We start from the raw sequence: 27,777 nt of genomic DNA, 5'->3' as shown, positions 1-27,777 counted from the left end.
TTGCGCCATTTATTAGGGAAATTGAGTTTGGATGAGACTAATTGCCAAGCCACCACACTTAGTATGTTATTAGTTTCCAAACCCAAAAGGCATTTTCTAAGGAAAGAACATAAACACCATATGACTCGACCAGCCAGTGAGACTAGACCCAGTTCAAATCTTAAAATAGGCATCAGTGTACTATCAGGAAGATATAGTACCTTTCTCCAGAATCATGCTTCAAATTTATTCCACACACTATCTGTGGTATATATCATTGTTTCAATTCCGTAAGTTAATATGGGAATTACTTTCTGTTCATAGAACAGAAGTAAGTGTTAATATGTAAATTTCCCACATTTGTAGGTCAAGATTCTCGCCTGGTTAATCAGGGATATCAATTTAGATTGTGCATTAATAAAGAATATGGTATTTGTGATTGTATTCTGGATTATTATTTCCAGATATTTATATTATTTAACAATTTTCAGAGATTTATCATGGAGGGTCCAGTTTTTTAACTCAAATTTTTCGATTTTCTTTGAGTTCTTACAAACCATGATCTGGGATTTTTCCAGAATCACAACCAAGTTATTCTTAGTGACGTAGGTTGCTAACAATGATAGTAGATTTTGGAGTCCCTGTGGCGTCTGGGACATCAGCACCAAATCGTCAGCATAAAGCAACCAAGCCAAACGCTGGTTACCAGGTTTTGGGGCATCAGAAATAATATCAGTGAAAATAACTCCCATATCCAGAATAAAAAGGTTAAGCAGGATGGACGCCATAATACAACCTTGTTTAAGTCCTGAATAAGTGTTGAATATTGCTGATAAAAGTCTATCCGTTGATAGACGTACTTGCACTGTTGTATCTGAATGCAATTGTTTTATCAGGGCAAGTATAGACGATGGACAGCCAAATGATTTTAGTTTTATCAAATAATAAGGTTCGATCTATGGAATCGAACGCCATTCGGAAATCAATGAAAGAAAAATAAAGGCGTTGTTTCTAGGAGGCATATTGTGATTTTAACACATTTATGGCAATCATATTAGGTAATATCCCGAGCCCTTGTACGAAGCCTGACTGAAAGGGGTCTCTCTTAAGATTTAATTCAGACCACTCATTCAATTCTCTGAGTACAATGCGACAAAATATCTTGCTAGAAGCATCTAGCAAGGAAATGGGTCTATAGCTCGCGGGATTCGCTTGATCACCTTTTTTATATACTGGAATAGTGATAGAATGTTTCCAGGAGATTGGAATTTTTTTCTAAATAGTATCTAAACATGATATTCAATATGTCTGCCCATAGTTCAGGAAATTGCTTCATAGTCAGAATTGATAAACAGTCCGTCTCCTTGAACTGCTGGTTTTATGAATGAAATATAAGATGTCATCTCTATCAAACTTTAGATGACTCTCATCCTCTCTCTCAATAGGGGGACAAATCAGGGTAGTAGTGGGTTTAGAGTATATAGTAGAATAATATTTAATCCACAACTCCTCTTTTACGTCATTTGTTTCAACGGCTCCTTGATATCCAGCCGTTGCCTGATTTATAATTCTCCAAGATTCAGCAGAGTTTTTGGAGGACAATTTTTTTAGCATATGACTCCCATCATTTTGATATAGTTGGGCTTTCATGTCCCTCAACCAGTTCTTATATTTAGTTTTGATAAGAGTGAGAGCTATACAGTGTTTAACTTTAGGAAATTTAAGAATTGCTCTTTTTTCAGCTCGAATTTGCGTTTTCATGGTTCTAATATCATGATTATAAATATGTAAATGCAGCACTTGTTTTGTTTTATGCGTTATAGAATCTGGTTGGAACAATTGCATAAGTTCAGGATATAGTATTGCGGGATTCTAAAGTCCTTTCCGGTCATTACTCATCTGCAAGCCATAACAATCTCAGAACGCGTGGGGGATTTTTCTGTCCAAATTAGTCTGTTCCGAGCAGTGTTAATAGTGACAAGACCTTTAGTGTATTCATTCTTTCTTATCTATTCACATTTGACTTCCCAGACAATGCTCAATTGGTTGTGATCGGTTGCGTTAGAATGATGCACCCGAAAGGATTTAGTTAGATACAACAGTTCCTTATTCACATAAATATAATCAAAAATCGCAGTGCTAAGTCCTCTATGCCAGGTTGAGTTTGGCGGGACATCTATCGAACAGAATCTATTCAGCATGAGTGGTTTCTGGATTTTACAAAGTTTGTCCATGTTAATAATCTATTCTGTTTTTTTTGTTTCGCGGGTTCCAGACAATGTAGATTTAAATCGCCAGCTATTATTAGTCTGATGGTTTGTTTTTCATAAAGAATTAGGTCTATTGCCTCATTCATGCTTTCTAGAGACGCATCGTCAGATATCCCTAAGAGATTCCAGTATACATTAATAAGCACGTGCAATTTATTGTCCCCAAAGAGTTTAAGCATTTGTACAAAAGGGTTTGGTGCATACCATAATTGTGAATTTAAGAAAGAGCTTTTTTTGATGGTACTTAGTAGCCCAGAGACTGGTCTCCCAGAGCTTCCCTTAATTGCTGGATTTAGATAGATGTTATATTTTTCCCAGGAGGGAGCAGACATTAACCAAGTCTCTTGTAACATGACAATATGATGCAGTTGGAGGTTAGAGCTCTTATTATTCATTAAATGCTTAAACCCTCTTGTATTCCAGCTAATTAAGGACAGCCTTTGGGGATCATCTAAGAATAGCTAACATTGAAGTAGTTCTTGATTGCATTTACATACATGATTGCAGGCTGATTGTTTTGATGTTGACATTTTGTTATTGGGTTTGGTTAGCATATTATTATCAATGACATTAGGCGAGTTGAGACCAGATAGAAGTACAAAGCCTAAATCGTAAAGTTCTGATTTGACCGCCCAGATAGTGTTAACAACAATTCTGGAATTTAGCCACAAGGTTACCGACGATCTGTTTGTGGCATCAGAAAATTCGACTTGCTCTATGTCGATGGAACCTATGTCATCCAGGGCAGGTATCTCGCTAAATATTGATAGTACTGAAGCTTGGTTCAAGTTACATTGTATGACTGGAAGAGGACGACAAATCAGAGTTAGTGAGTGCAGAGCAGGACGTTTTATAGGAGGAATGACAGTTTTAGATTGTTTGCCTTGGTCAAATGGAACTTGTGCCAGTTTGCTAGTTGGTATGGTTCTAACGTCTAGTTAAATTGTAGGTGCTTTTTCTTGAAGCATTTGGACTAGCACTGATTGTATCAGGTTCTTTATTTCACTGTCTGATGATGTTTGTCAGTGAAGAGTTGGACCAACTTGTTTGGTTCCAAGGTGCACATTATCACAAACCTCTCTAATATGTGCATCCAAATGTTTTGAGCTGTTCAATTGAGTGTTAGGAATAGGGAGCTTAAAATCTACTTTTTGCACTCTCTCCCCTAGTACTGCTGTTTGTAAGTATTTCTGAGGAGGTATATATCCGTCTACTGCATGTCGGATTTCTTTACGGTGATCTTCAAACACAGACTTACTAGGCTGGTGAGCGGGGATTTCACCATGGGAGGAGAGTTTAACTACTGAGTGGTTTGTTGCAGCATCTATCAGCTCATTGAGGGGGCTGTAAGATTCTATTTGTCTACTTTTATCAAAAGGAATTTGGCTTTTCTTGCTATGAGTTTGTAGCATATATTTTTTGGCAATTGCTTTGGACACTGCAATAGCAGCTGTCCTCGGATGAGTCAAATTCTTAACAAAAAATGTCATTTGTGATGAAGATTTTGATTTGCCATTTGTTTCATTTTTAGACTTTTTAACTAAATTAGTTTTACTTTGCATACTTTTGTAAGGCAATTCAGGTGCATTTGTACTATTGCCTCCAGAAAGAGCATAGTTTGTTTTTACTCAGTTCCACTCACGTTTCGACCTCCGTTACCATGATTAGCTTTTTTACGATCACCGCAAACTAAATCAATTATGGGTTCTATCATACATGGAATCTGATGTTCACAGGATTTAGATTCTACTATTTGTTTTGAGTGCTCATCGGTTTGGGTACTCATAGAGTGTTTCACAAGAGAAGGAATAGAATGAGCACCCTTGCGGTCCACTTTTTTGAACATTTCTTACTGCCAGGCTATTATATGTTCTAGCTGATGCAAATGTTTGTCCGATTTGGTGTTCAAAGTTTCAAATAATCTAGCTAGCGAATGAATAGCAGCATTCATTGATTTTAGGGCTATCTCTATCAAGCCATTTGGGTTGTTTTCATGTACATTTGAGTCAGAGGATAAATCATATACCACAGGTTTACGTGGTGTTGGAGCTATGAATGACAGTTTCTCGATCGAGTTTGAGTTTGTATCACTAACATCGATATGGAGATTAGGAGATTTCGATAGATTTTCAGATAATGTCTGCGAGGAAAAAGAAGAATTATTTACATCTATGTCAATAACTGCTAAGTTATGGGGGGCATTCAGGCTTAGTGTTTTGGATTCGAGAGCAACAGCTCCTGTTAATATGTTACACAACAACATTCTATCCGTAATAGAGACATTCTCTTTTGCAAAGATAACAGATGATTTGGTAGCTGCATTTTCATTTACCAGTCTTATTTGAAGTATCTGAGCAGCACAGTTTTCATTCGCCTTTGTTTCATGGAGCCTCTCGCTTGTTATAAGACGGTTGGAGTCCGTTTTCAGTGTTAGAGGCGGTGTTAGTGGGGAAGATGCGCCTTCTTTGTCCAAGTGATTTTTCCCCGTAATCTGTTCTTTACAAAATGAGCGAATGTCCATGCATGCTGTTTTTTGCATCTTCAAATTTGATTTCGAATTTATTGCTCCCGGGCGGGGTGTCGAACTCAATTGCACTTTCTTGCTTGGGAAAGCCAATGGATTTTCCCCAGAGTTGACACCATTAGTGCTTTGAGCTATCTGCAACAATGGCATGCCCGTATTCAAAGTTGGTAAGTTTCTCTTCATTGTGAATATCAATTAGTAAAATTTGGAGGCAGACTACAATACTATGGGCTTGTACCGGGAAGCACCTCCTGTAAACCGCCAAACGCGACAAGCGTGGCAAAGCGGCCAAGCAGTACTTTCCGGTACTTGCCGAGGTGCGTGCGCACGGTGCCCACACGTGATAGATTTTATAGTCTGCCTCCGAAAATTCAACAGAGCCTTGTGGGATATGCAGTCCAAGTATTAGTCCCACGTTAGCAGGGTTGTTGCAGAGGTCGCAAAAAGACAATCCTTGAGGAGCAGAAAGCGCAGCCAAGCGGTACTTTTCGGTACTTGCCGAGGTGCGTGCCTAGCATATGATTACTAGACCCGATATATGCAGCCATAATTAGCATAAAATGGCAGTGCCCCTAACCAATGTTGGTTCTACTGGGGCTACCACTGTCATAACATAATCAACTCATTGCAAATCAATGCAGCCCACAAGTTAAAATGTGGATGGTAGCTAAAAACAATTGGTGTCTGATTCAACACCCATTTGGTATTTTACAAAATGTAAGGTTCTGTTCTTTTTTAATACCATTCAGTCCCTGATGATTGCATCTGGGTTACTAAATGTCATGTGAGTTATTTTATGTGATGTAATCAGAGTAAAAAGTTATATGAAATAACTTCTTGTGATGTCATCATGTGTGTGATATCACTTCTGCTACCTGTGGCATTTTGGTGAATTGATGTCCCTGCCCTCATTCCATGTTTCCACAAGAGGCGAAGGATGTATGCCTGTCAGGTTGTGCTTGTTTCACCTTTATGATTGCAATCACTGCTGGTTTAGTAGAAGTGTGGGGATGAGTAGGAATTTCAGTCACCCTTCACCCATGTACTCTTTAAAAGCATTTGTCATTTTGTCACAATAATACTTGATTTAATGGTGTAATGGTGGTTACTCTATCAACTAACAACGTAGGATGGACTGAGTCAGCACTATTGGAATTCGAACACATATGGACAGCAAGCTGAAAATAAGAGCCTGGGGTATTATCTGGGGTATAACCATGGCTATCGCTTGCATTGATAAAGAAAGATGGTGACTGTTTTTATTTATAAACACCATAAACAACTGGATACTCAATGTATAAAGGCAGATATAGCTATTTATTTTTGACAAGGGGGCACCCGGTTCTCCGTCAACTAATAAAAGGAAGTACTGGACGGAATTATCCAAACCACAAAATGATTGTGGGTCAAGGCTTGGTGCCCAAGTGTTTCAAACCTGGCCCAAATCTGGCCCACGGTTTTGGCTGTGCAGTTGAGCAAATATTGACCTTTGTTGTCTATGGGAAAATTAATTGGGACTTTTATTTTTTAAAGACTTGTTCCCAAATTTTCCAGTCTGTGGAGGAAGTAGGTGGGGTTGGTTGTGCAGACACAAAAGAATTGTCTGGACAATGTTGGCCAAATCCATCATGCAAGTCAAACGTTATTAGTGATTCATTGTTTCAATTTCCTATGTAACTTGGACTCACCTTAACTATAGGGCAGCGAACGCGGCCCTCTGTGTGTTCAAGGAAAAAACTTTAGTTAAAGTGCAGTCAAGGTGGCTAAACATAATGCAACAAAACCCTTGAAATTCAGAGCAATTGGGAAACTCAGGACCGGCTTAACCGTTGATCTCCCCCATGATATGATATGATATGATATGATATGGCATTTATAACGTGCCTATACACAAGTGTTTCAAGGTGCGACGAGGCAATGGAGGGGAACAGAGGGAAGACAGAGACAATGATCTTACTAGGCCCGGTGACATTGAGATTGCGCAAGTGCAGGGTCATAATGCCATATCCCTCTAATGCCATTATAATATATATGTGCTCTTGGCCTTTCCAACGGGACTGCGCCGAGTCAAGCCGGTCCTGAGTTTCCTAATGCACTGAATTTCAAGAGGTTTGATGCATTATTCTAAGTCACCTTAACTTCACTTTAACAAATGTTTTTTCCTTGAATTTCAAGGGTTGTGTACTGCCATTGTTTTTTTCAGCATAGGTGCACACATCCTACATCCATGCCCATTGTATATTTTTGGTGCCCATGTCCACTGCATGTTGTTGGGCACCACTGGCCGTGCCCTTCGGCCAAGCCCACTGTATATTTTAAATCAGTAACAGCCCACTAGCTATTGCCTTCGGCTGTCCCCATTGTAGTTTTTAAATCACTCCAATAGCCACTAGCCATGGCCTTCAGCTGTGCCCACATGCCCACTGTATTTTTGATAACATCTCTGGTTTTCGGCCAAGGCAGGTGGCCACATCCTTCAACTGTGCTCACTTTCTATTTTCTTTACACTAATAGGCTACTAGCCATGGCCTTCAACCGTGCCCACTGTATATTTTACAACACTACCAGGCCTGCAGCCATTTAAAATGCTACCAAGCCAATGGCCATAGCTCTTACCTCACTGTGGCTGTATAAAACATATTTTTTTTGTTTGACTTTTTCCTCATAATCATGGTTATAATACTAATGAACTACATAAAGCTGCCATTATCGGTAGTTTCGGATAGCTGTGATTATTGGGAAAAACGGGGAAAAGATGTTTTTCCTCTGGACCCCCACTCACTCACTAAGTGCTCCTCTCCTCATGGCAATGTCCCTCCATTTGCCTACCTAGCCCTCTCCTCTTCCCTCTCAAAGACTTGTTCCATGTGATGCACTTTCATTGCCCATTCTCCTTTTCTCTGGTAGCCGCGTTTATCAAACTGGAAAACCGCAGCTACGGTAAAACGGTCATACTGAAAACTCGGCCCCTACCCCACCTCCAACTACCACATTTCACATGGTGCCCTCTCCCCCCCACCTCTAGCCTGATGCCATTTTACAATTTTTCCGATTTCAAATAGCATTTTTCTGCTTTTCTTTTTCCAATATACTTGGGTATAGCCACAGCTATCCCTTGCATAGGGAGAAAGAAAAAAGATGTCAGCTTTTTCATTTCTGAAAAGCCGCTCCGCCGCAATGCATCATGGGGACATCACCATTATTTTGGGAGAAGGGGGCACCCCCTTCTCCGTCAAATGTTAAAAAAGCTACTGGACAGAATAATGCCAAACCACAAAAGGATTGTGAGCAATGATTCGTGCCCAAGTTGTTTCATACCTGTTTCAAATCCGCCCAGCTGACCTTTTGTGTGTATGGAAAACTGAATGCGGAATAGTTAGAAAGTCCTTGTTTTGTTTTCTTATAAACCTTTTTATTTTTTAACAAATGTTTCACAAAATTTCCCATCTGGGGGAAGGAAACAGAGGTGGGTGGGGGGCTGGTGGTGGGGACTGTGAGTGGAAGTACACCATTGTCTGCAAAAGTCAAAGGTTATTAGCAATTCATTTATTTCTATTTCCTATGTTACACACGACTCACCTTAACTATAGTGTCAATATATTATGTATATTTATTACATTCAGTGAAAATGTTTTGTTAAAGGACGTTATGGTTTAGTTGCACTAATAAAAACCCATGAAATTCAGTGAAAAAACATTGTTAAAGGGATGTTATGGTTACAAGTAAAACCGATAACCCCCAGAAATTTGCCAGTTATGGTAAGCTAAGTGACCATCAAAACTCACACCACCACCATGCACTGCTAAACCCAGTTATGGTAGGCTAAGCGACCATAACTCACACCACCACCATGCACTGCTAAGACTAACACCCAGGACATCAAAGATGACATCACAGAGGTCATTGATGACATCACAGATGAAATCACATATAAATTAATTTTGATTAAAAGTGCGGTAGAATGGGTAGATTACTGCGCTTGATCTAGTACTTTAATCGGATTACCCTGCTGCTGGTGATGTTTTTTTTTTGTGAAGGTGCCCTTCCTTTTTCAAGTGTTAGTTAGCCATGTTCACCTGAGCACTGGGTTATTCAATAGGTGACTGTTTTCGTAATAAAGCAGTCTTGTAAACCATTGTTGGTGCTATATTTATTGCTAGAAGTCAACGACATGTGCTTCTACTCTCTAGGTTCTTTCTCAAGGCGTGTGGATTGTGGACTTGTCGTTTCTGCAAGGTTGTGGAAATAAGTCCAGGATGCAATCCCAATATCTTATCCCAGTATGTTTGCAAATGTTTGCCAAAGGCGAAAGTCCATGGTCAGTGACCTGGTAGGTATGAGAGAGTCTTTTTAAGCTTGGATGTGTGTTTTTAGACTTTTCAGCATGTGAGACTTTGGAGAAAGATAGAAGAAAATAGGTTAACAAAATTAATATAGAAAGGACCAATTGTAGTCTAGATTTAGATGTGCCACACAATGTATTTTAGGTTGTGTATTTTCACATATGGTATAAGGTTGTGTGGGTGTGCAATGTTTGCCTATCTAGTTTACTGTTATGTATTTTTTCCATGATTCTTATTTTTCAGTTACTCTACATTAGTAAACAAGTAGTGTTGTTCTGTATTCATCATTTATGTAAGACTGTAGTATAAAACTTGAAGTCAGTTTCCTTTTCAGTGAGTTTTGCAGCTGCGGCTAACGTAAAAATCAATTAATTGTAGCCGCAGATATAATAAAAAAAAGTTGTACTTATTATTTATTGTATTTGTATATTTATGTATGGTGAGTAGTCCTTAAAAGGACTGTTCTGGGGTACACTGAGTGTAGAGTTTTAGCACATCAGAAGTACTGTTTTGATGTTATGAAGGGACACTGCGTTTCCTTCATCGGTAAGGTGTACTCCGTCATGCCTATAGAAATTGGTCATGTAGAACTGTATGTTGTCGCAATCCATAATTGGTTGTGGTCTGTCAAGAATACTGAAACTTCTTTATTAACATTTCTCCAGGATTTTTCAATTTACGATTTAGGGGCCAATTCATAGAATTCGGCGCACAAGTGGTGCACGCGGCTGGCGCACAGTGTGCGCGTGCGGTAGTCTGCGCCAGCCGCGTGCGCCGAAACACATTCAGGCGCACAGCGTATTCATGGATTCCAACATCCACAACCAGCCGTGGCGCAGAGTGGCGCAGCGACCCTGCAGCAGCGTCAGTTACGCCCCCAAGAACGCCCCTTGCGCAGGGAAAAGCCATCAAAATCCCCAATCCAGCGCAAAGGGCAGCAGCAAACGCAGAGCGGGGAGCGTGTATTTCAGGGGTGTGCGGGTGTCCCCACACGCGATAGGCCTGGGTACGTGTATTACAGGGGTGCGCGAGAAAATCTACACGCGATTGGCCTGGGTACGTGGATTTCTGGGGTGCGCGAGAAAATCTACACGCGATTGGCCTGGGTACGTGTATTACAGGGGTGCGCGAGAAATGCTACACGCGATTGGCCTGGGTACGTGTATTACAGGGGTGCGCGAGAAAATCTACACGCGATTGGCCTGGGTACGTGGATTTCAGGGGTGCGCGAGAAAATCTACACGCGATTGGCCTGGGTATGTGTATTACAGGGGTGCGCGAGAAAATCTACACGCGATTGGCCTGGGTACGTGGATTTCAGGGGTGCGCGAGAAATTCTACACGCGATTGGCCTGGGTACGTGTATTACAGGGGTGCGCGAGAAATGCAACACGCGATTGGCCTGGGTACGTGGATTTCAGGGGTGCGCGAGAAAATCTACACGCGATTGGCCTGGGTACGTGTATTACAGGGGTGCGCGAGAAATGCTACACGCGATTGGCCTGGGTACGTGGATTTCAGGGTTGCGCGAGAAATGCTACACGCGATTGGCCTGGGTACGTGTATTACAGGGGTGCGCGAGAAATGCTACACGCGATTGGCCTGGGTACGTGTATTACAGGGGTGCGCGAGAAATGCTACACGCGATTGGCCTGGGTACGTGGATTTCAGGGGTGCGTGAGAAAATCTACACGCGATTGGCCTGGGTATGTGTATTACAGGGGTGCGCGAGAAATGCTACACGCGATTGGCCTGGGTACGTGGATTTCAGGGGTGCGCGAGAAATGCTACACGCGATTGGCCTGGGTACGTGTATTACAGGGGTGCGCGAGAAATGCTACACACGATTGGCCTGGGTACGTGGATTTCAGGGGTGCGCGAGAAATGCTACACGCGATTGGCCTGGGTACGTGTATTACAGGGGTGCGCGAGAAAATCTACACGCGATTGGCCTGGGTACGTGTGTTCCGGGGTGCCGTGAACTTTCACACGCGATTGGTTGAAATCCACGTGTGTTCTGTCATCACGTGCAATGAGGGATACACCCTCGCACGACACGTCACAGACGCGGTCACGCGCTGAGGGCCTTTGGACCAATGAAAATGCGTATGCGTGCAGACGCGCTTACGCGCTAAGGGCCTTTCCTCGAATTACATGCTGACGTGCAGATTTTTCACGTGCCAAATCACTCCGTATCAAGCTGGCCACGCGAATACACACGGAAGACCACGCTCCTGCCCAGAAGGCCGAATCACTGCCCCCCAGTGCCCCGAGCAGCCTCCCACGTGCCATCTGCTGCTGCCTGCCTGCCTGCCTGCCTGCTGCCACCGTGCCCTGCCATTTGGTGCCTGCACATCAGCCATCTGCAGGGGTCCAGTTGCTGTGTCCACCCCTGCTGGAACAGTAGACTCCCGACTGGGATACCATCGCTCCACAGCCCAGCCCCAGGACCCAGTTGCCCACCCACGCCTGCCTCGGGGGTTGCCATGTCGGGGCAAGCACCATCTGAGACCAGTGGCGACCCCCAGCCAGAGAGGCAGAGGGCCACCAGCTTCAGTGAGAAGGAAGTTGGTGTCCTGGTGGAGCATGTCCTGGGGCATTATGATGCCCTCTTCGGAAGACCACGCGCCAACAAGGAAGGACGGGAGAGGATCTGGGACGATGTAGTGGTTGCCATCAACGCGGAGGGGGTGGCAACCCGCGACATCAAGCACATCAAGAAGCGCTGGGAGGACTTGAGGTCCAGGACCCTCAATAAGGCCTGGCGCCTCGCGGAGGGGGGCCGGGCACGCCTGAGTGACATCCAGATGAGGGTCCTGGAACGCGTAGACCCAGCGCTCCACGCCCAGATCCTTCGGAGGCAGACCCATCTGGAGTTGGCCGGTAAGTGGCCAAGCATTAATGTGTGAGACAGGGCATGTTGCAGTGTGCTGGTTGTCTGATACCTGCCTGTATGTGTGACATAGGCCATGTACGTATGTGTGTGTGCAGGGACATCATGGTCAGGCATGTGAGTACAGTGATGTGTGAACCACATGGTTGGTGCATGTGTTCTATTGCAACATGGGGGGCTCTGTGCGGAATGGACACATGGAAGCATGGCAGTCTCTGTTCCTGGACAGGGGTGGGGGTGAGGGATGGGTGCTGGTCCCATGTACACGTATGGTGTCCATGTGTGTGTGTCTGACCTGCGTGTCTGTGACTTGTAACTGCCATGGATGCATGACACATGTCTGTGACAATGTTCAGATTTACTGATGCAGCCTAGTCATCCTTGTATCCACTGCGTCTGTGGTGTACGAGGCCAGATGGATGGAACTACGGTGAGGTGTGTGCATGTGATGGCAAGACCCATGATGCATGTGAGTTTAAAACCAACATTGCATGAATCATGAGTCCCTTGGTCATGTATGCCAATGTCCATGGCATGCGCCATGCCTGTTACTGTATGTGTTTTGCCTGCACTGACCCATGTGTTGTGGAGGGACATGATGGAAGTGATGTATGACAGTGCCACTCATCTGCTGTTGCTTCCTGTCTAGGGGACCATTGTACAGTACCCTGATGCTTGTGTTCTATGTCTCCCTCTACACAGTGGCAAGTGAAGAAGAGGGCGGAGAAGGCGCTGTGGAGCAGAGCGGCGGGGATGCCGCCACGGCTGCAGCGGAAGGGGTGGGTGAGCCCCCACAGGGGCTTGCACCGGCGGAAGACAGCGTGGAGACATCCAGGTTGGTGGTTTTCACAGAGGGGGAGGAGGCCGCTACTGAGCCACACATGGGGCCTGGTGGGGGCATCCCCGCTGGTGCAAGTGGTGCAGTCCAGGGCCAGGGGCAGGAGGCAGCACAGGTCGCCGTGGAGGTGCCTGTGCATGTCACTGTCCCTGACACTGTGACTGCACCACCATGCACCAGCAGGGATGCCCCATCCCAGGCCCGTCCGCAGGTAGGGGAGATGTCCATGTCATCTGACACTCCTCTACCTGCGGACGAGGGGACCCCTGGCCGTGTGGAGAGAGTCCTGATTGGTGTCGCGTTGCGCACAGCTGGCATTCGTGATGAGGTGCATGCTTCCCGGGAGGAGCATGCACATCATCACGAAGAGCACCGTGCGTACGTGAACCATTTGGGAGCCGCCATGGTCGGGGGTTTCCTACATGTGTGTGGCCTTCTGGCGACCCTCTCCTCCTCTGTGGAGGCTATGCGCCAGTCGTGCTCCATGCCGTCTTCCGGCCCAGATGCCACCAGGGCCCCCTGTGGACCTGCCCCGACCAACGCAGCCAGCTCGGTGGGGACCCCATCCCTGCCACAGTCGGGAGTCGAAGGTCCAGCAGGGGTGGACACACCAGCAACTGTCCCCCTGCAGATGGAGGATGTGCCGGCATCATCTGGCAGGGCACGTGCACGACGGCATCGGTGGATTCCATCAGCCTGGATGCCGTCGTGCTGGCAGAGGCAGTGGCGTCGGAGGCAGCAGCAGGCTCGACGTGGGAGGCATCATGGCTCGGGGCCATCAAGATCAGAGGGGCAGGCATCGGCCAGAGGGCAGGAGAACCCTGGGATGGCAGTGTCTTCCGTGTGGGAGCAGTTGGTCCAGCGGATAGGTGCGGAGCGGCAGCGGGCGGAAGAGGAGCGGCTCACCATGGTCAGGGCGGAGTTCTCCATGCGTCGGGCGTTGAGGCGGGCTGAGTGCCTCGAGGAAGCTCGCAGGGAGTTTGAGGTGGACACGGGGTTGTCCCTGCGAGACCTCGGGGCCAGGACAGAGTCCCGCCTCCGGGACATCGACATGGAGTTCGATGATGCCCTGGCCGGCAACATCACAGAGTGAGCCGCAGGACTTGCCCGCTGCCATTGTATATAGTTCTTTAGTTAGTTAGTGTTAGGTTTCCTTTATTTTTTAAGTTTTTTTTGGACCGCTCGGACAATGGCCACTTTTCTGTATATATATTTTTTATTAGTTAGTAGTAGTAGGTTTCATTTATGGTGTTGGGCTCATGGACCCTGGGATATTCTTGTACATAGTTTCATGTTTGGAAAACATTTGTTGGATTTATATTTGTGTTCAACATGAGGCAATGGTTTTTCCTTATTTTTTCCCCCCATTATTTTGCTTTGGACTACATTAGTTTTTGGATTCCTTTGTTTTTTGATTTTTTCTATTAGTTCTCGGACATGGACCATTTGTTTTGTCATCCCCATTGTTGTGTGTTTTATTTCTTTACTTCATTTTCATCTTTAATACATATATTTATTACTTACATTTGTGGTATTTTCTCATTGGTTTCATGCATGTCATGATATGGGTTTTGACATTCACTTGCACCCATTGTTTATGTGTGTGTGATTGTCATGTGTTCATTTACATACTTGCCATTGGGGTTGTATCATGTAATTGCATCTACTATGTGGGTGGATGCAATCCTTGGCTGGGTGTTTGTGCTGGGTATGCTGCCCATTACTGCCATGATTGCGTTTCGTCAGGACCTGGGGGCAGGGGGACATGAGTGGGGGCCTGCAGGGGGGTGGGGGTGCAAGGGGACATGAGTGGGGGCCTGCTGGGGGGTGGGGGTGGTGGGAGAAATGGTTGGGGGCCTGGTGGAGGCTGCCCCTGGTGACTGGAGGGGTGGGGGTGGTGGGAGACATGGGTGGGGGCCTGGTGGAGGCTGCCCCTGGTGACTGGAGGGGTGGGGGTGGTGGGAGACATGGGTGGGGGCCTGGTGGAGGCTGTCCCTGGTGACTGGAGGGGTGGGGGTGGTGGGAGACATGGTTGGGGGCCTGCTGGCAGGTGCCCCACAGTGCTGGGGGTGGGGTGCAGGGGGACATGAGTGGGGGCCTGCTGGGGGGTGGGGGTGCAAGGAGACATGGTTGGGGGCCTGCTGGCAGGTGCCCCACAGTGCTGGGGGGTGGGGGTGCAGGGGGACATGAGTGGGGGCCTGGTGGAGGCTGCCCCTGGTGACTGGAGGGGTGGGGGTGCAAGGGGACATGAGTGGGACATGGTTGGGGGCCTGCTGGCAGGTGCCCCACAGTGCTGGGGGGTGGGGGTGCAAGGGGACATGAGTGGGGGCCTGCTGGGGGGTGGGGGTGCAAGGGGACATGGGTGGGGGCCTTGTGGAGGCTGCCCCTGGTGACTGGAGGGGTGGGGGTGGTGGGAGACATGGGTGGGGGCCTGGTGGAGGCTGCCCCTGGTGACTGGAGGGGTGGGGGTGGTGGGAGACATGGGTAGGGGCCTTGTGGAGGCTGCCCCTGGTGACTGGGTGGTGGGGGTGGTGGGAGACATGGGTGGGGGCCTTGTGGAGGCTGCCCCTGGTGACTGGGGGGTGGGGGTGGTGGGAGACATGGGTGGGGGCCTTGTGGAGGCTGCCCCTGGTGACTGGAGGGGTGGGGGTGGTGGGAGACATGGGTGGGGGCCTGGTGGAGGCTGCCCCTGGTGATTGGAGGGGTGGGGGTGGTGTGAGACATGGGTGGGGGCCTTGTGGAGGCTGCCTCCGGTGACTGGGGGGTGGGGGTGGTGGGAGACATGGGTGGGGGCCTTGTGGAGGCTGCCCCTGGTGACTGGAGGGGTGGGGGTGGTGGGAGACATGGGTGGGGGCCTGGTGGAGGCTGCCCCTGGTGACTGGAGGGGTGGGGGTGGTGTGAGACATGGGTGGGGGCCTTGTGGAGGCTGCCCCTGGTGACTGGGGGGTGGGGATGGTGGGAGACATGGGTGGGGGCCTTGTGGAGGCTGCCCCTGGTGACTGGAGGGGTGGGGGTGGTGGGAGACATGGGTGGGGGCCTGGTGGAGGCTGCCCCTGGTGACTGGAGGGGTGGGGGTGGTGGGAGACATGGGTGGGGGCCTGGTGGAGGCTGCCCCTGGTGACTGGGGGTGGGGGTGCAAGGGGACATGAGTGGGGGCCTGCTGGGGGGTGGAGGTGGTGGGAGACATGGTTGGGGGCCTGGTGGAGGCTGCCCCTGGTGACTGGAGGGGTGGGGGTGGTGGGAGACATGGTTGGGGGCCTGGTGGAGGCTGCCCCTGGTGACTGGGTGGTGGGGGTGGTGGGAGACATGGGTGGGGGCCTTGTGGAGGCTGCACCTGGTGACTGGAGGGGTGGGGGTGGTGGGAGACATGGGTGGGTGCCTGGTGGAGGCTGCCCCTGGTGACTGGAGGGGTGGGGGTGGTGTGAGACATGGGTGGGGGCCTTGTGGAGGCTGCCCCTGGTGACTGGGGGGGTGGGGGTGGTGGGAGACATGGGTGGGGGCCTTGTGGAGGCTGCCCCTGGTGACTGGGGGGTGGGGGTGGTGGGAGACATGGGTGGGGGCCTTGTGGAGGCTGCCCCTGGTGACTGGAGGGGTGGGGGTGGTGGGAGACATGGTTGGGGGCCTGCTGGCAGGTGCCCCACAGTGCTGGGGGGTGGGGGCGCAGGGGGACATGAGTGGGGGCCTGCTGGGGGTGGGGGTGCAAGGGGACATGGTTGGGGGCCTGCTGGCAGGTGCCCCACAGTGCTGGGGGGTGGGGGTGCAGGGGGACATGAGTGGGGGCCTGCTGGGGGGTGGGGGTGCAAGGGGACATGGTTGGGGGCCTGCTGGCAGGTGCCCCACAGTGCTGGGGGGTGGGGGTGCAAGGGGACATGAGTGGGACATGGTTGGGGGCCTGCTGGCAGGTGCCCCACAGTGCTGGGGGGTGGGGGTGCAAGGGGACATGAGTGGGGGCCTGTTGGGGGGTGGGGGTGCAAGGGGACATGAGTGGGACATGGTTGGGGGCCTGCTGGCAGGTGCCCCACAGTGCTGGGGGGTGGGGGTGCAAGGGGACATGAGTGGGGGCCTGCTGGGGGGTGGGGGTGCAAGGGGACATGAGTGGGACATGGTTGGGGGCCTGGTGGAGGCTGCCCCTGGTGACTGGAGGGGTGGGGGTGGTGGGAGACATGGGTGGGGGCCTGGTGGAGGCTGCCCCTGGTGACTGGAGGGGTGGGGGTGGTGGGAGACATGGTTGGGGGCCTGCTGGCAGGTGCCCCACAGTGCTGGGGGGTGGGGGTGCAGGGGGACATGAGTGGGGGCCTGCTGGGGGGTGGGGGTGCAAGGGGACATGGTTGGGGGCCTGCTGGCAGGTGCCCCACAGTGCTGGGGGGTGGGGGTGCAAGGGGACATGAGTGGGACATGGTTGGGGGCCTGCTGGCAGGTGCCCCACAGTGCTGGGGGGTGGGGGCGCAAGGGGACATGAGTGGGGGCCTGCTGGGTGGTGGGGGTGCAAGGGGACATGAGTGGGACATGGTTGGGGGCCTGCTGGCAGGTGCCCCACAGTGCTGGGGGGTGGGGGTGCAAGGGGACATGAGTGGGGGCCTGCTGGGGGGTGGGGGTGCAAGGGGACATGAGTGGGGGCCTGCTGAGGGGTGGGGGTGGTGGGAGACATGGTTGGGGGCCTGGTGGAGGCTGCCCCTGGTGACTGGAGGGGTGGGGTGGTGGGAGACATGGGTGGGGGCCTGGTGGAGGCTGCCCCTGGTGACTGGAGGGGTGGGGGTGGTGGGAGACATGGTTGGGGGCCTGCTGGCAGGTGCCCCACAGTGCTGGGGGGTGGGGGTGCAGGGGGACATGAGTGGGGGCCTGCTGGGGGGTGGGGGTGCAAGGGGACATGGTTGGGGGCCTGCTGGCAGGTGCCCCACAGTGCTGGGGGGTGGGGGTGCAGGGGGACATGAGTGGGGGCCTGGTGGAGGCTGCCCCTGGTGACTGGAGGGGTGGGGGTGCAAGGGGACATGAGTGGGACATGGTTGGGGGCCTGCTGGCAGGTGCCCCACAGTGCTGGGGGGTGGGGGTGCAAGGGGACATGAGTGGGGGCCTGCTGGGGGGTGGGGGTGCAAGGGGACATGGGTGGGGGCCTTGTGGAGGCTGCCCCTGGTGACTGGAGGGGTGGGGGTGGTGGGAGACATGGGTGGGGGCCTGGTGGAGGCTGCCCCTGGTGACTGGAGGGGTGGGGGTGGTGGGAGACATGGGTGGGGGCCTTGTGGAGGCTGCCCCTGGTGACTGGGTGGTGGGGGTGGTGGGAGACATGGGTGGGGGCCTTGTGGAGGCTGCCCCTGGTGACTGGGGGGTGGGGGTGGTGGGAGACATGGGTGGGGGCCTTGTGGAGGCTGCCCCTGGTGACTGAAGCGGTGGGGGTGGTGGGAGACATGGGTGGGGGCCTGGTGGAGGCTGCCCCTGGTGATTGGAGGGGTGGGGGTGGTGTGAGACATGGGTGGGGGCCTTGTGGAGGCTGCCCCTGGTGACTGGGGGGTGGGGGTGGTGGGAGACATGGCTGGGGGCCTTGTGGAGGCTGCCCCTGGTGACTGGAGGGGTGGGGGTGGTGGGAGACATGGGTGGGGGCCTGGTGGAGGCTGCCCCTGGTGACTGGAGGGCTGGGGGTGGTGTGAGACATGGGTGGGGGCCTTGTGGAGGCTGCCCCTGGTGACTGGGGGGTGGGGGTGGTGGGAGACATGGGTGGGGGCCTTGTGGAGGCTGCCCCTGGTGACTGGAGGGGTGGGGGTGGTGGGAGACATGGGTGGGGGCCTGGTGGAGGCTGCCCCTGGTGACTGGAGGGGTGGGGGTGGTGTGAGACATGGGTGGGGGCCTGGTGGAGGCTGCCCCTGGTGACTGGAGGGGTGGGGGTGGTGGGAGACATGGGTGGGGGCCTGGTGGAGGCTGCCCCTGGTGACTGGGGGTGGGGGTGCAAGGGGACATGAGTGGGGGCCTGCTGGGGGGTGGGGGTGGTGGGAGACATGGTTGGGGGCCTGGTGGAGGCTGCCCCTGGTGACTGGGGGGTGGGGGTGGTGGGAGACATGGGTGGGGGCCTTGTGGAGGCTGCCCCTGGTGACTGGAGGGGTGGGGGTGGTGGGAGACATGGGTGGGGGCCTGGTGGAGGCTGCCCCTGGTGACTGGAGGGGTGGGGGTGGTGTGAGACATGGGTGGGGGCCTGGTGGGGGCTGCCCCTGGTGACTGGAGGGGTGGGGGTGGTGGGAGACATGGGTGGGGGACATGGGTGGGGGCCTTGTGGAGGCTGCCCCTGGTGACTGGGGGGTGGGGGTGGTGGGAGACATGGTGGGGGCCTTGTGGAGGCTGCCCCTGGTGACTGGGGGGTGGGGGTGGTGGGAGACATGGTTGGGGGCCTTGTGGAGGCTGCCCCTGGTGACTGGAGGGGTGGGGGTGGTGGGAGACATGGTTGGGGGCCTGCTGGCAGGTGCCCCACAGTGCTGGGGGGTGGGGGTGCAGGGGGACATGAGTGGGGGCCTGCTGGGGGGTGGGGGTGCAAGGGGACATGGTTGGGGGCCTGCTGGCAGGTGCCCCACAGTGCTGGGGGGTGGGAGTGCAGGGGGACATGAGTGGGGGCCTGCTGGGGGGTGGGGGTGCAAGGGGACATGGTTGGGGGCCTGCTGGCAGGTGCCCCACAGTGCTGGGGGGTGGGGGTGCAAGGGGACATGAGTGGGACATGGTTGGGGGCCTGCTGGCAGGTGCCCCACAGTGCTGGGGGGTGGGGGTGCAAGGGGACATGAGTGGGGGCCTGTTGGGGGGTGGGGGTGCAAGGGGACATGAGTGGGACATGGTTGGGGGCCTGCTGGCAGGTGCCCCACAGTGCTGGGGGTTGGGGGTGCAAGGGGACATGAGTGGGGGCCTGCTGGGGGGTGGGGGTGCAAGGGGACATGAGTGGGGGCCTGCTGGGGGGTGGGGGTGGTGGGAGACATGGTTGGGGGCCTGGTGGAGGCTGCCCCTGGTGACTGGAGGGGTGGGGGTGGTGGGAGACATGGGTGGGGGCCTGGTGGAGGCTGCCCCTGGTGACTGGAGGGGTGGGGGTGGTGGGAGACATGGTTGGGGGCCTGCTGGCAGGTGCCCCACAGTGCTGGGGGGTGGGGGTGCAGGGGGACATGAGTGGGGGCCTGCTGGGTGGTGGGGGTGCAAGGGGACATGGTTGGGGGCCTGCTGGCAGGTGCCCCACAGTGCTGGGGGGTGGGGGTGCAAGGGTACATGAGTGGGACATGGTTGGGGGCCTGCTGGCAGGTGCCCCACACTGCTGGGGGCTGGGGGTGCAAGGGGACATGAGTGGGGGCCTGCTGGGGGGTGGGGGTGCAAGGGGGCATGAGTGGGACATGGTTGGGGGCCTGCTGGCAGGTGCCCCACAGTGCTGGGGGGTGGGGGTGCAAGGGGACATGAGTGGGGGCCTGCTGGGGGGTGGGGGTGCAAGGGGACATGAGTGGGGGCCTGCTGGGGGGTGGGGGTGGTGGGAGACATGGTTGGGGGCCTGGTGGAGGCTGCCCCTGGTGACTGGAGGGTGGGGGTGGTGGGAGACATGGGTGGGGGCCTGGTGGAGGCTGCCCCTGGTGACTGGAGGGGTGGGGGTGGTGGGAGACATGGTTGGGGGCCTGCTGGCAGGTGCCCCACAGTGCTGGGGGTGGGGGTGCAGGGGGACATGAGTGGGGGCCTGCTGGGGGGTGGGGGTGCAAGGGGACATGGTTGGGGGCCTGCTGGCAGGTGCCCCACAGTGCTGGGGGGTGGGGGTGCAGGGGGACATGAATGGGGGCCTGGTGGAGGCTGCCCCTGGTGACTGGAGGGGTGGGGGTGGTGGGAGACATGGGTGGGGGCCTGGTGGAGGCTGCCCCTGGTGACTGGGGGGTGGGGGTGCAAGGGGACATGAGTGGGACATGGTTGGGGGCCTGCTGGCAGGTGCCCCACGGTGCTGGGGGGTGGGGGTTCAAGGGGACATGTGGCTTGGCTGGGGGGCATGCCCATGGTGTATGGGCTGCCTGCGGGACATGACCAGGGGTGCAGGGTAGTCCCCTGTGGTGTGGGCTGCCTGCAGAGGTCGTGGAGGGGGTAGAGGGGAGACCTGGGAGGACCCACACTGGCAATTCACCTCTTCAACTTCCCGCACACCCACGTAATACACTGCCCCACTCGCACAGGCCCAATCGCGTGTAGGATTTCTCGCGCACCCCTGTAATACACGTACCTAGGCCAATCGTGTGTAGATTTTCTCGCGCACCCCTGAAATCCACGTACCCAGGCCTATCGCGTGTAGCATTTCTCGCGCACCCCTGAAATCCACATACCCAGGCCAATCGCGTGTAGATTTTCTCGCGCACCCCTGTAATACACGTACCCAGGCCAATCGCGTGTAGATTTTCTCACGCACCCCTGAAATCCACGTACCCAGGCCAATCGCGTGTAGCATTTCTCGCGCACCCCTGTAATACACGTACCCAGGCCAATCGCGTGTAGATTTTCTCGCGCACCCCTGTAATACACGTACCCAGGCCAATCGCGTGTAGCATTTCTCGCGCACCACTGAAATCCACGTACCCAGGCCAATCGCGTGTAGATTTTCTCGCGCACCTCTGTAATACACGTACCCAGGCCAATCGCGTGTAGCATTTCTCGCGCACCCCTGAAATCCACGTACCCAGGCCAATCGCGTGTAGATTTTCTCGCGCACCCCTGAAATCCACGTACCCAGGCCAATCGCGTGTAGATTTTCTCGCGCACCCCTGTAATACACGTACCCAGGCCAATCGCGTGTAGAATTTCTCACGCACCCCTGAAATCCACGTACCCCGGTCAATCGCGTATTTAACTTCCCGCGCGCCACTTTTTTGATGCGCTGGGACTCTACCGCCTGCCTTCGTGTGGCGGCCGTGTTTCAGCTTGTGCGTGTCTTTGGCTGTGCGTGGCTTTGCCCTATTCGATTCCATGAATACGTGTGGTTCGAGTGCGTGTGGGCGTTCCGTCTGCTTCCCTGCAGTACATCCCCAGTTACGCCCTTATTTTCGCGTGTTGTTCCCCATTCCGCGCGTTACGCCCCATGTCCCGCCCACTTTCTGGTGTGTGCGCTGAGGTTGTGCGCTTTCACTGTGCGCGTCCCGCACGCCTTTTGCGATGTTGCAGTGACGTGTGCGCCATGCACGGGTTTGGCGCACATCCCGAGGAAGACACGCGCAGGGACTTCCATGAATCGCACGCACTTTTTTTCCGTTTGCGCCTGCTTGCGCCTGCTTGCGCGTAGATTTTCGGCGCACGTTTGTTCCATGAATCGGCTCCTAAATCTGGTGGTCAATCGCCATTTTTGAATCTGAGTGGGATTGGAAAAGATAAAGATAGTGTGAGGAAATAGTTCAATTAGTTTTCCCATGTCTTGTTTCATCATCAAAGTAAGGGACAGCCCTCGTACATTCCCCAAATCGTTGCCTCCACAATGAATTAGTATGACGTCAGGGTGTCCTGTACTTCTTAGACTTAACAATTTTGGAAAAACCTGGAACCAACGCATTCCCCGAAATCCAAACCATTTAATGGTAAAATCTTTCAAATCTAGGTCTGTGTTAGTATTTAGTATATCACAAAAAGCAAGCACCAAAACAGCCACCTGTCTCCAATCAGCCACACAGTTTTCAAACCAGCCATGATATCTGCAGTATTTCTCTGTTTCCAGGAAAATGATTGCTAGTTTGAATTGCTAGTACTTTATATGAGCAGAGTATGTATGACATGTGTGTGTTGTACTTTCTAATTGGTGGATGGCGCTACACCTCCCCCATTGTAGCCGAGTCTATATTAGAGCAAGTGACACGTAATTTTGGGTGGCGTGGCATTGTAAATGCATTGAGTTATTTGGGGATTCTAAGACACTAGGGGAGTGGAGGAGGACTATGAGGAGTGGAGGGGTGTGGGGATTTGGTAGGTATGCTGGGGACAGTTTTTGCAGTTTGTTCAGTGGAAATGCAATTTTGAATTCAACATTTTTGCGAACAGTCACGGTCACCAAGTCATGGTCACCAGCGGATGTGTAGACGGGTGCTAGAATAGTCACATCTATAAAAAGAATGTGTGCAGGTGTATCAATACTATTCAGTGTTTAATTCATTGTGGGTATATTTACAGCCGCATCTATACATTTGAATTTTCTGTGCAATAAACATATGTTCATGTGCATGATACAGTACAGAATGTTATTTGTGTGTGTTATTTTATGTACTTAGTTGTTCTCTTATTTGATTTGAAGGTTTGAAAGCCAGTTTAGTTTAATTCGGGGCTTGCAGGAAAATGTGCGTGTAGCCACAGGTACAAATCAGGATCGGTATCTACATCGAATAGTAGCAGCTATGAAAGATGCTAGATGGGTTTGTGTCTGTTTCATTGTTTGTCATTGGTTGTTCTTACTTTGCATTTTTGTAGGGCTTAGTGATAAACTGTGCTGAAAATGTGTCAGCCATCATAGTATTTTTATTGGTATATAATCCTCTTTTTTTGGCGTTTCTTTTGGAAAGTGTAAAAGTCACAATTGTGTGCCGTTTTGTCTTTTTGATTCCTGAATTCTGACTGCACATGGCAGGAGTGTGGCAGATGTGAAAGTAAGTGCTACTCTGTATGTGCAGATTCTAAGGTGTATTTGCACTGTTGTGTGTGTTAGGTGTAGTGACCACTGCTATCAGATAGTGTTCATTATTATTTTATGAATTTGCTGTATTTTTGAAGTTTGAAAAATGTGGACATGTAGCTTTTGTATTTGTTATTAAGGCTGAAGCTTTCTTTGATTGCATCTCTTGTACTTGCAATGTATTTTGAGGTATACATTACTTTTCAGTGTTTCAAATGTTTTGTGAGGTAATTCAATTAATGGCGTTGTGCAAGTTCATTTTTGTAATGTGCTTAATTTTCGATTTTTTTGTAGCTGCATTGTTATTGTCATCCCAGTGGATTTGTACTAGATGTTGTACAGTTAACTCCCGTGAAAGGTCAACCTATGTTCAAAACATAGTGGTACTGTCAGAGATGGGAACAGTACATCTGTAGACTGTTCATGAAAAAAGCCTCCTTTATGACCTTTCTATAATTTTGAATGATTCTTTAAATGCAGTGGTTCAGGTATTTTAAGACTCTGGCTGTTGGTGGCAGCACCCTGAATGTGTGGTGATTGATTTTGTACAACTACTGCTCACAGCTCCAGTGATTAGGGAAGTCGGATAAAGAGGAGTCTGAGCATTTCATACCGCTGTTGAGGTTGTTGGATTAGTGGATGGAGGTGCTGCGGCTGGTAATGACCTCCGTATATGTAAGGAATGGGACCCATGCATTTTCTTTTATGATGGATTAATCATTATTAATGTTCCTAGACTTTGCGTTGGAACATTGGAATGTCCACAGCGTAGAGTTTTAGTGTAGAAGGTGAAGAGTACCCCTTCTGCCTTTTTTTTGCACAGTGCTTCTTGACTTTGAAGAAGCGCCAACTGAAAATGACAACATGAAATAGACAATGCTGCTAAAAATGAAAACGTTTTTTAAAAAGTAAGTTGATAGACTATATTTGTTTGATTACTCCAAGTTTATTTATCCTGTCCTATTTTCTCTTGTTCTCCTAGTTTACTTATCCCAGCCTATTTTCTCTTGTTCTCCAAGTTTTCTTTATCTTCATGGGATATCATGGGGGCTCATGAGAGGACAATTCCAGCACTTGACCTGTGCCAGCACAGCAGTTCCCACCACCCACCAGAGGAGCAGGAGCTCCGGACCATGTCCCTGCAGGAGCAGAGGACCAACGAGGGCATCAGCTGTCCCCAGGCCCAAGCGCAGCATTTTCGGTAAGCGCTCAAATCACGCCGAAATCCGCCCGCAAAATACGCATTTTGCCCGCGCTCCAGCATTAATTAATATTAATGCAATCTCGATTGTGGAGGCTCTGCCCACACTGCTCCACACCTGAAGGCTGCTACTTGACCCATTTGCCGCCATTGTAGCCCACGAGGCTCTCCCCCACTCCAAGATGGCCGCCCCCTCAAAGCTGCATCCATAGCCGACTGTCTTAGGCCTCCAGCAGCCAGCTGATTGGCTGCCGGGCCTACCTCTTGCCCCATTGGCCGCCGGCAGGCGAAGCCGGCCCCCTCACTCCAAGGCCCATGAGAGGCAAGGCCAGCACCTGTTTTGTGCCTGTTCGGTGCCGCGGCTGCCGTCTGCCAGACCCCCTGGCTCTCTTCACAAAGGTACATTTACTCCTATTGACAGCCTATCCTTTGACTGCTCTTGCCGATCTATAATCGTATTTGGCCTACATATGATCGCTCTGACTAGCCCAGAGGCACCCTGCACCCAGACTTGCATCTAGCCTGCCTATAACTGCATTTAGCCTGTCCCCGATTGCATTTAGCCTGTCCCCGATTGCATTTAGCCTGCCTATAACTGCATTTAGCCTGTCCCCGATTGCATTTAGCCTGTCCCTGATTGCATTTAGCCTGCCTATAACTGCATTTAGCCTGTCCCCGATTGCATTTAGCCTGTCCCTGATTGCATTTAGCCTGTCCCCGATTGCATTTAGCCTGCCTATAACTGCATTTAGCCTGTCCCCGATTGCATTTAGCCTGTCCCTGATTGCATTTAGCCTGCCTATAACTGCATTTAGCCTGTCCCCGATTGCATTTAGCCTGTCCCTGATTGCATTTAGCCTGTCCCCGATTGCATTTAGCCTGCCTATAACTGCATTTAGCCTGTCCCCGATTGCATTTAGCCTGTCCCTGATTGCATTTAGCCTGCCTATAACTGCATTTAGCCTGTCCCCGATTGCATTTAGCCTGCCTATAACTGCATTTAGCCTGTCCCTGATTGCATTTAGCCTGTCCCTGATTGCATTCAGCCTGCCTATAACTGCATTTAGCCTGTCCCCGATTGCATTTAGCCTGTCCCTGATTGCATTTAGCCTGTCCCCGATTGCATTTAGCCTGTCCCCGATTGCATTTAGCCTGTCCCCGATTGCATTTAGCCTGTCCCTGATTGCATTTAGCCTGCCTATAACTGCATTTAGCCTGTCCCCGATTGCATTTAGCCTGCCTATAACTGCATTTAGCCTGTCCCTGATTGCATTTAGCCTGTCCCTGATTGCATTCAGCCTGCCTATTACTGCATTTAGCCTGTCCCTGATTGCATTTAGCCTGCCTATAACTGCATTTAGCCTGTCCCCGATTGCATTTAGCCTGCCTATAACTGCATTTAGCCTATCCCCGATTGCATTTAGCCTGTCCCTGATTGCATTTAGCCTGTCCCCGATTGCATTTAGCCTGTCCCTGATTGCATTTAGCCTGTCCCTGATTGCATTTAGCCTGCCTATAACTGCATTTAGCCTGTCCCTGATTGCATTTAGCCTACATAGGACTGCGCTGTCTAACCTAGAGGTACCTGACTCCCGCAAACCAACTGTTCGTGCCCAAAACTAAGTTAGAATGATACTAACTCTTATTTACCTGTCAGCCTTTTGGACCACAATGCCAAAAATAAAACAGCAACCGAGGCCTACACCACAGGGCATACCGCCCGTGGATGAAGGACTCTTAACTCCCCCACTAGAGCCCAGCCATCAACCTTCACATTTACCTATTACCCACCAATTGCTAACATACCTCTCCTGTGACACTGCAAGTAGAAACGCAAAAATACGCTCAAGATTACCTAAAATTTACGAACCACTAGCTAGACTCAACACCTCTTGCAACAGAAGTAACACCAACATCCGAAACACTCCTCCTATAAAAACTGACCCCCATCGCAATAACCGCCCAAATAAGCAGACCAATGCTAACAATAGCCTACCTAAAAAGAAAAGCAATGCCACCCAGGCCATAGCAAAGCCGAACCTCCAACTGAAGTGCGCCCTTATTAATGCCAGGTCACTAATAGCACACGCGACCGAAATTGCTGATCTCATTCAAATAGGTGACTATGACATCCTCGCCATAACAGAAACTTGGCTGCACCAAGCTGCAGGACCTGCCATAATGCTTGCCCTACCACATAATTACACCATACTTAGAGAAGATAGAGTCAACTCTCGAGGAGGTGGCCTAGCTATTATTGCTAAAAATAATCTCACCCTAAAAATTGAATCAATTTCAACGACTAACTCCTGCGAATCATTAACTGCTAAACTTCTCGCATCTCCCTCTCATTCTATTAATATCCACCTTATCTATAGACCACCTGGCCCTATTGGCACGTTCGAGGAGGACATCTCCACGATCCTCTCAAACAACCTAAAAACTTCATCCCAAGTTATCCTTCTGGGAGACCTAAACCTAGGCTACAACGACCCTAAAGACCTGCAAGCAACTAATGTCACTAATATCATCTCAGAACTAGGCTTCTCCCAAAAAATCCTACAACCCACACACGAAAAAGGCCGTATACTTGACTGGGTTGCTGACTATAACTGCAATACTACGATTGTCGACATCAAACCACAAATTTGGACAGATCATGCACTGATAACCTTCCTCCTAAATGTTAACTTGACCATACCTACTGAAATTGTTCTGGCTCCCCCCCTGCCAACCAGAAACAAAAAACTTATAACTACAGAAAAACTGCTACCACTCATCCTCCCCAGACTAAACTCTCTACCTGACTCATCGGACACCTCATCACTAGTAAATGAATTCAACTCTTCTATGGCTACAGCTCTAGATACTATTGCCCCACTGAAACTCAGAAAGAGTAAGCCCAGAGCCCACCTAAACACCTGGTTTACTCCTCACCTCAAATCTCTAAGACTTGAAAAACGTAAATGTGAATCTGCTTGGCGACTAGCCCCAACAGAGACAAATAAAATTACACTCATCAATGCCTCCAAGATTTATAAAAATGAAATAAAGAAAGCAAAAAGAGAGAACTTCAACAACAGAATACTGCAGGCCAAA

This window comes from Ambystoma mexicanum, chromosome 1q (genome assembly GCF_040938575.1).
Source record: "Ambystoma mexicanum isolate Mex_15411 chromosome 1q, UKY_AmexF1_1, whole genome shotgun sequence".
Lineage (NCBI taxonomy): Eukaryota > Metazoa > Chordata > Amphibia > Caudata > Ambystomatidae > Ambystoma > Ambystoma mexicanum.
This window is presented reverse-complemented; position numbering follows the sequence as displayed.